Genomic DNA, 10,320 nt, shown 5'->3' with positions numbered 1-10,320 from the left:
ATGTCCCGCATCTTATAGAACGATAAATTTGATATTTAATCTCGACCATTAAAAGTCGACATTTTGACGTAATTTCAACTTTTCTCATTTTTCAAATATTGATCCATGGATCTTATTGTAACTACCATTCAAAATTTCATCCTGATTGAATAGTTTTTTTTGTTTGTTTTGTTATTTTAAAAGTTTCATTAACGTTTCATTAACTTCGGGAATACTTCATACAATATGAAAAAGTAAGTCCCACATAATATTTGGGCCCATGCTTACGGTGTCAAACATAGATATGCACTTTCACGACTTGTCTGCATTTTGTTAACACATCAGATGTGAAGACTGTGCTTTCACCATACATGCATGGTGCGTTAACAGTTGTAGTTTTGCTTATTTTTATAGAAAACGTGCAGCAGACGTCGAGTAAAAAAAATAACAACTATAAAAGTAATTCAAGCGTAATTCAATATGAAAAGTCAATCGTTTTTGTGGGAAACGGATAAACAATTTAAAAATTTTTTCTATGAATCTAAACTTTATATTATTTGTTTATAAGAAACTTTCTTCTTTTTTTGCAGAAATATTTCCGTTGGGATTGTTCAAAAAGATGACAAGGCTGATTTCGGCTTAATGAAAATATAAATTAATGAAAATATAAATTAATGAAAATATAAATTAATGAAAATATAAATTAATTTGCAAAACAAACATATGACCTTGAATCTTGTTCACCAGCAAAGTGGTCTCATACTACAAGAAGATAGCGAAAACCATGTTGTTCGGAACAAGTGTGCCTTGTATGATTGTCACTTGTTTGGCTTCTCTCAAAGAATTTGGGCATGAAATAATGTGATGATATGAAGAGTCTCCTGAGCAAATTGTAAAAAAGGCCAAAGATTTTTGTCTTGAAAAAAAGTGTCTGAAAAACAATTGAGATTATATATTTTTTTTTAATTTAATAACGAATTTCACCTTATTTCTTGAATGTCATCACAGAAAATTATCACTGTCATATCAAGTCATTTTCTCACACATATAAAAATATAAATTTTGATAGATGATATCCTACATAGTTTCGCAGAAACTCAATTGATTTGCAATTTAGTTTCTATTTACTACATAAAAGCGTTGAAACGAAACTAAAAGATAAAACTAATCGACAAGAAAACAAAACTAATCGATAAGAAAAAAATTACGTATGTTTGCCCGTTTTACACTTTGTATATTTGTTGATTGATATTTGAACTTGTGTTTTGTGCGTTTCTTCCCCCTTTTCATTTGCCTGCTTCGTTTCTTTTGTTCTTTTAACCTTTTCATTCGTTCTCTCTTTTCTTTTTTTATGTCGCAATGCACACCGGACACACACGTGTTCAGTTTTATTCGATACATTATATTTAGTTTATCTTTATCTTATTGATTTCGATTATAGATTACATGTCTTTTTATCTTTTACTTTTGTTGGAAGCATGGCTGTCTTGTACCTCCCGACGTTATAGGCGTTAGAGTTGTGTTCTCTTGTATTCGTCAACATGATCATGAGATTATTCCTCTTATTGTAACAACTTTCAAATTGGATGGACGTTCTTTTCGGCATTCTGCTTTTTACACAAGTTCAACCTTGTTCAACGTTAGCAATCCTCCACATTGAAATGTACATAAGTACATTCTGTGCATTCGGATTATATTCTTCATTTTCCCAACAATACGATTGTCATAGAACAGATGTATTCCTTAATTTAGACTCCGTGCTTGTCTTTTTGTTTTAATGCCATGTCGTCTTTAACGCGTATTTCAGGCTGTGTCGGCGTTAGTAAAATAATACCCTCATCTCTTGTAAATGTTAAATGCATTTGTCAACGACTCCTATCCAACCACGTGTGTCGTATCGTTGATACAAGAAGACAAATGAGCATTGCCGCAACGTGTGTGAGAATATAACTTTCTCAGCAAACTAACGTAACTATTTATAAATTATATATCAAATATTCGTAGTTATTTTGCTTTATAATATTACTACAAAGAAAGTGTGTGTGTGTGTGTTTGTGTGTGTGTGTGCATAAGTAAGTACAAAAGAAAGCACATTGTTATATGCGCTATAGAAAAGCAACGCTTTGTTATACATTATTGAATAATTTGAAACCAACAAATTGAAACAAAGCACACAAAATAAAAAAAAAGATTCATGAATAGCATGAAATATGTGATCAAAATTTATCCGGAACACTGCAGTACAAATTGATTCCAGGCAATTCCGACTTTCTTTGCTAGTTTTCAATAGTTTATTATATTCCTTTCTGTTTCCGGTTCCCTTTATTTTCCAATGTGACACGTTATGAACGATCAAGAGTTTTCCTGAATTTCACACACATAATCCATCTAATTTACTTTTTTATAAAATGAACTTTCTGTGAAAAGAGTTCCCTATAGATTTGGAAATGGCTGGGCTGATTTTTTGAAATTTCAAACGAAGATCACAGGTTACTCCATAAATAACGCGGAAAGCATTATTCGTCTGGTGTTTTTTTTTACAGACCATTCAAATTTTTCAGCTGATCTCAAAGGTCATCTACGGATTATGAAGATGAAGAAACGGATTACATATATATATATATATATATATATATATATATATATATATATATATATATATATATATATATATATATATATATATATACACTAGCTATTCCGCCCGTTCATAACTTTATATGCATATGTATACATTACAAAGTGCGCATATGTACCATAATAGCTTTCTATAAAATAGGCTTCCTTAACTACCATAGGGAAAAGTTGGTAGAAACCGCAGACGTAAATTTTTTTTAAGTTTGATCAAAATTTTAACCCCTTAACATTTATTGTTTTGGGCTCAAATCAAGTTTAAATGTTTGGCCTATGTCCAAGTAATCTACATCTAAAATTTCAAGTGTTCAGACCCACATTGGCGGAGGAGTTTGGTAGAGTCTACAAAGGTCAACTTTGTAAACTTTGACAGCTTGGCAGCCAAATTTTCGCTCAAAAACTGATTAAAAAGCTTGCTTCATGTCTTATGTAAAATTTCAAATGTTTAGACCCAAAATTAGCTTAATAGTCTGCTGCACGCCTTTATGTAAAATTTCAAATGTTTAGACCAAAAATTGGCTAATTTGGTAAAGACTGCAGAGGTCAAATTTTTTTTAATTTGACCCCACTTATGGCCCCTTAGCATTCATTATTTTGGGCTAGAATTGAATTATAAAGTTAGATCCATGTCCAAGGAACCCATATAAAAAATTTCAAGTGTTTAGACCCAAAATTGGCGGAGGAGCTTGGTAGAGTTCTTAAAAGTCAATTCGTTATACCAGCCAAATTTCTGGCCGACAACTGATTAAAAAGATCTTCTTAAATCTCAATACCCCTTATGTCAAATCTCGAGTCTGTAGACTGAAAATTGACAGAGTAATTTGGTAGGGAAATGTACACAGACAGACAGACACACACACACACACACATTTTAATTTTTATAGATATACTAGCAGTTTAGCACGGCTTTGCTCGGGCCCTATGTACTGTTCAGGACATTATGTGCATATATATATATATATATATATATATATATATATATATATATATATATATAAAAAAGTGTGCACATCTACTGTAATGCCTTTCTATATAATAGGCTTCCTTAACAACCATAGAGAAAAGTTGGTAGAGACAGCAGAGGTGAAATTTTAAAAACTTTTACCCCAATTTCGACCCCTTAATATTTATTGTATTGGACTCAAAATAAATTAAAATATTTAACTTATGTCCAAGTAACCTACAGCTAAAATATCAAGTGTTTAGACCCAAAATTGGCGGAGGAATTTGATAGAGCCTGCAAAAGTCAACTCTTTCAACTCTGACCTCTTGGCAGCGACATTTTCGCACAAAAACTGATTTAAAAAACTTGCTACATGTCCGAATACCTTTTATGTAAAATTTCAAATGTTTAGACCCAAAATCGGCTGAATAGTTTGACAGAGATCGCAATGGTCAAATCTTTTGAACTTTTCGGCCAAAAACCGATTAAAAACTGATTGCCCTATCTCTGAATACCCTTTATGTAAAATTTAAAATGTTTAGACCAGAAATTGTCTGAGTAATTTGGTAGAGACCGCAGAGGTCAACATTTTTTTTAACTTTGACGCCTATTATGACCCTTAACATTAATTTTTTGGGCCTCAAATCAAGTTATTAAGTTAGATCCATGTCTAAGGAACCTATATCTAAAATTTCAATTGTTTATACCAAAAATTGGCGGTGGAGTTTGATAGAGTTCTCAAAGGTCAAATCGTTAACAACCAAATTTCTGGTCGAAAACGGATTACAAAGATTTTCCGAAATTTCCATACCCTGTATATCAAATTTCGAGTCTGTAGACTAAAAATTGACAGAGTTATTGCATAGGGAAATGCACACAGACTGACACACACACACACACACACACACACACACACACACACACACACACACACACACACACACACACACACACGGACGGACACTTTCACTTTTATAGATATACTAGCATTTCAGCCCGGCGTTTCCCGAGTGTTTGCAGGTGTATGTTGAACAAAAAAAAAAAAAAAAAGCGGTAATTTTTTTTAAATTTGACCACTATTATGACCCCTTAACATCTATTGTTTTGGGCTCATATCAAGTTATTAAGTTAGATCCATTTCCAAGGAACCTATATCTAAAATTTCAAGTGTTTAGACTCCAAAATTGTCGGAGAAGATTGGTAGAGTTCTCAAAGGTCAAATCGTTGGACTTTGACCCCTTAATAGCTAAATTTCTGGCCGAAAACCAATCAGGAAGATTTGCTCAAATCTCAGTACTATGTATATCAAAGTTCCAGTCGGTAGGCTAAAAATTGACAGAGTTATTGCGTAGGGAAATGTACACACACAGACACACACACACACACAGGCACGTTCACTTTTATAGATATACTAGCATTTCAGCCCGGCGTTGCCCGTTTGGAGATGTATGCTGAGCAAAAAAAAAACAATGGTCAATTTTTTAAAATTTGACCCCTATTATAACCCCCTTAACATTTATTGTGTTTGGCTCAAATAAAGTTATTAAGTTAGATCCATGTCCAAGGAACCTATATCTAAAATTTCGTATCTATAGACTTAAAATTGACAAGAGTTATTGCGTAGGAAATGTACACGCACAGACACACAGATACACACAGAGACAGACACTTTCACTTTTATAGATATATATAGATAGATAGACTAGCAGTTCCGCACGGCTTTGCTCCGGCCTTATGTACTGTTCAAAACTATATGTGAATATGTATATATTAAAAGGTGTGAATGTGTTTGGTAATGTCTTTCTATATAATAGGCTTCCTTAACTACCATAGAGAAATGTTGGTAGAGATCGCTGACGTCAAACTGTTTTTAAAGTTGACCTCCATTTTGACCTCTTAACATTTATTGTTTTGGGCTCAAATTGAATTAAAACGTTTGACACGTGTCCAACTAATCTACATCTAAAATTTCAAGGGTTAAGGCCCAAAATTGGCGGAGGAGTTTGGTAGAGTCTGCAAACTTTGTAAACTTTGACTCTCGCCAGCCAAAATTGATTAAAAAGCTTGCTGCATGTCTGAATACCCTTTATGTAAAATTTCAAATGTTTAAACCCAAAATTGGCTTAATAGTTTGCTAGAGACCGTAAAGTGAAATCTTTTGAACTTTGGCCCAAAAGCCAAATTTTCAAAAAAAAAAAAAAAGATTAAAAAGCTTGCCCCATTTCTGAATACACGTTATGTAAAATTTCAAATGTTTTGACCAAAAGACCGCAGAGATGGATTTTTTTTTTTAATTTGACCCCAATTATGGCCCCTTAGCATTTATTGTTTTGGGTTCAAATTGAATTATAAAGTTAGATCCATGTCCAAGGAACCTATATCTAAAATTTCAAGTGCTTAGGCCCAGAATTGGCGCAAAAGTTCTTAAAAGTCAAATCGTTGAACTTTGACCCCTTACCAGCCAAATTTCTTGTTATGAATTTTCTGGTGTTCAAAATCGTAAAAATATATAAAGATGTGATCGACGCTTTTTATAACTGGTTTCCATAACAAGCATGTTGCTTCAACGACTATTGTTGCTACTAATTCACTGCTGTTGCAAAAAGAGAAGTAACGAGTGAAACGGAGAGAGTGAAAACATGAAAGGGAGATAATTGGGGGATTTTATTGAAAGCAGACGTGTGCTGTACATTGTAATTACGTATGTGTTTATGGGAGCTAAAAAAAAAAGACTGAAATTAAACAAAGAATAAGTGAATTTATTGGAAACCTGGAAAAATCATGGATTTCAATAGAAAATGTGAGCATGAAAAGTAACGTAAACATTGAAAAGTAAAGGATTAGTTGTTAAAACTGGAAAATAAAAGGACAAGATATTCTAGCAAAAAATATAATAAATTTATAACTTAAAATATTGCAGCATTGAGAAATTTTTTTAAGTTCAATTTATAACATTATATAATCACTATATATATGCAGTTGACTTTTCTTCTCGCTCTGACATTGATATTAAAAGCATACTTTTTCTATTAAAAATTTATTAAAATGAACTTATTAATATACTCAGTCATCGATATGCGAGTAACTTCGTGAAAGATCATTTATTTGCATATTCCTTTGAAAAAAGCGTTCATTAATTAATTATTCATTTTTATGGTTTCTTATTATATGAGTGGTTTCATTTAACTATTACGCTTAAATCTTTTTTATGCATAATTTCTACAGTTTGCATAATTGCGTAGCATTTAGGATAAAAACGTTCTCACACACGGAAATATATATGTATGTGTGTGTGCGCGCGTGTGTGTGTGTAAAGTGACCTTGGTTTTGGCTCTTAGAGGTACATAGATACATAGAATAGATACATAGAATCTCGCTATATTCAGCCACTCTGATGACTCGTAGACGACGAAACACGTGTGAGTGAATAATTATATATCAAAAACAATATATATCTATAAAATAAAGCTGAATGTGTGTGTGTGTGTGTGTGTGTGTGTGGTCACGAATAGGCTCCTATATGGTTGACTATTTTAAAAAAATGATTCCATATAATGATAGAAGATGTATCGAGACACAGGAATGGGTATGTTTGATCAGGCAGAACAGTGGTTCATTAAAATTGTGGGGTCTCCGTTCGCACCTGGTCCACAAAGTATGGAAATAAGAAAATTTTAAAATAAAAAAAAAAATTTCCAAGTGTTTTTGATATAGATGTACATAAGAATACTTTGATAAGTATGTTTTAACTTAAATAGGGATGGTATAATAAAATTGTGGGGTCTGCGTTTGCGCCTGGCCTCCATAGAATAGAAATAGGCACAAACTTTAATAAAGACTTTTCATATCTATCTGCGTAAGTATACTTTGATAATTATGTTTCAGTTTGAACAAATATGGTATAATAAAATTATGGGGTGTTCGTTCGCACCTTACCTCCATAGAATGGAAATATGTCACAAAGTTTAACAAGTTTTTTTTATATAGATCCACAGAATATTGTGATAAGTGTTTCAGTGTGAACAGGTATGGTATAATAAATTATGGGGTTTATCTACTTTATTTTTACTTTCATGATATTTTGCTTTGGTTTTGATACTCCCAACTTCGAAGCTATCTCTTTACAACCCTTCCTTTTCATAACCTATCATACTTTCATAAATCAGAGTCCATTTTCTGTAGGCTGTTTTTGAACCCAGTCAACGACGTGTACTTTTGCTACTATATATATATATATATACTAGCATGGGTGCCCGGCGTTGCCTGGGTGTTTGGAGGTGTATGTTGAGCAAAAAAAAAAGCGGTCAATTTTTTTAAATTCGGCCACTATTATGACCCTTTAACATTTATTGTTTTGAGCTCATATTAAGTTAGATCCATGTCCAAGGAACCTATATCTAAAATGTCAAGTGTTTAGATCCAAAATTGTCGGAGGTGTTTGGTAGCAGTCTCAAAGGTCAAATCGTTGAACTTTGACGTCTTAACAGCCAAATTTCTGGCCAAAAACCGATCACAAAGATTTCCCCAAATCTCAGTACCCTGTACATCAAATTTTGAGTCCGTAGACTGAAAATTGACAGAGTTATTGCGTAGGGAAATGTACACAGACAGACGGACACTTTTATTTAAATATATATATATATATATATATATATATATATATATATATATATATATATATATAAATGACTTAGTCAAGGTGTGCGAAAATTTCTATCAAACTCAAACTCTTCTCTAAATATTTGCTCCACAGATTTTATGTGCAAGGTATGTGGACTTCGATTTGTCGGGTCAGCCGGTAAAATATCTGCTAGGGAGACAAAATTGAAAAAATATATCTTTGACCTTTGCTTGGTATAAATTGACTGTACTCGTTATTTTTCTGCACACGCGCTAATTAAAACATAAATTATCAACATTATTTTTTGCAGTGGTTTGCGTATGGATTTAGGTCATACGCTCACGATCGATAAGGCTGTAACTACCCTTAAATATTATATTTTAATCCATTCAGATTTCAGATTTCTTATTCTATCAATTATTATATTGTACCTACTATATATTTGTGATTTCCAAAGTAAAAAAAAAATGTGCTTAAACTGAAAAATCATAGTTTCATTATTGTTATACCGGCCTTCCTTGAACAGAAGAATTTACACCGACTATCACTATAAATAGCACTAGTAATTCTAACACCGGTGAGAGAGATGCGACTGCATAGCATAAATATGTATGCGATGGCCACTCTTGTACATGATAGAAATTACAAATATGTACATGATAGCCATTACAAATATGTATGCGATGGCCAATGTTGTACATGATGGCCATTACAAATATGTATGCGATAACCACTGTTGTACATGATAGCCATTACAAATATGTACATGATAGCCATTACAAATATGTATGTGATAGCCATTACAAATATGTACATGATAGCCATTACAAATATGTATGTGATGGCTATTGTTGTACATGATGGCCATTACAAATATGTACATGATAGGCATTACAAATATGTACATGATAGCCATTACAAATATGTACGTGATAGCCATTACAAATATGTATGTGATGGCTATTGTTGTACATGATGGCCATTACAAATATGTACATGATGGCCATTACAAATATGTACATGATAGCCATTACAAATATGTATGTGATGGCTATTGTTGTACATGATGGCCATTACAAATATGTACATGATAGCCATTACAAATATGTATGTGATGGCTATTGTTGTACATGATGGCCATTACAAATATGTACATGATAGCCATTACAAATATGTACGTGATGGCCATTACAAATATGTACATGATAGCCATTACAAATATGTATGTGATGGCCATTACAAATATGTACATAATAGCCATTACAAATATGTACATGATGGCCATTACAAATATGTATGTGATAGCTATTGTTGTACATGATGGCCATTACAAATATGTACATGATAGCCATTACAAATATGTACGTGATGGCTATTGTTGTACATGATGGCCATTACAAATATGTACATGATAGCCATTACAAATATGTACGTGATGGCCATTACAAATATGTACATGATAGCCATTACAAATATGTATGTGATGGCCATTACAAATATGTACATAATAGCCATTACAAATATGTACATGATAGCCATTACAAATATGTACGTGATGGCCATTACAAATATGTATATGATGGCTATTGTTGTACATGATGGCCATTAAAATATGTACATGATAGCCATTACAAATATGTATGTGATGGCTATTGTTGTACATGATGGCCATTACAATATGTACATGATAGCCATTACAAATATGTATGTGATGGCTATTGTTGTACATGATGGCCATTACAAATATGTACATGATAGCCATTACAAATATGTATGTGATGGCCACCGTTGTACATGATAGCCATTACAAATATGTACGTGATAGCCATTACAAATATGTATGTGATGGCTATTGTTGTACATGATGGCCATTACAAATATGTACATGATAGCCATTACAAATATGTATGTGATGGCTATTGTTGTACATGATGGCCATTACAAATATGTACATGATGGCCATTACAAATATGTATGTGATGGCCATTACAAATATGTATGTGATGGCCATTACAAATATGTATGTGATGGCTATTGTTGTACATGATGGCCATTACAAATATGTACATGATGGCCATTACAAATATGTACATGATGGCCATTACAAATATGTATGTGATGGCTATTGTTGTACATGATGGCC

This window comes from Euprymna scolopes, chromosome 27, assembly GCF_053919585.1.
Source record: "Euprymna scolopes isolate OS-2025 chromosome 27, ASM5391958v1, whole genome shotgun sequence".
NCBI classification, from domain to species: domain Eukaryota; kingdom Metazoa; phylum Mollusca; class Cephalopoda; order Sepiida; family Sepiolidae; genus Euprymna; species Euprymna scolopes.
This window is presented reverse-complemented; position numbering follows the sequence as displayed.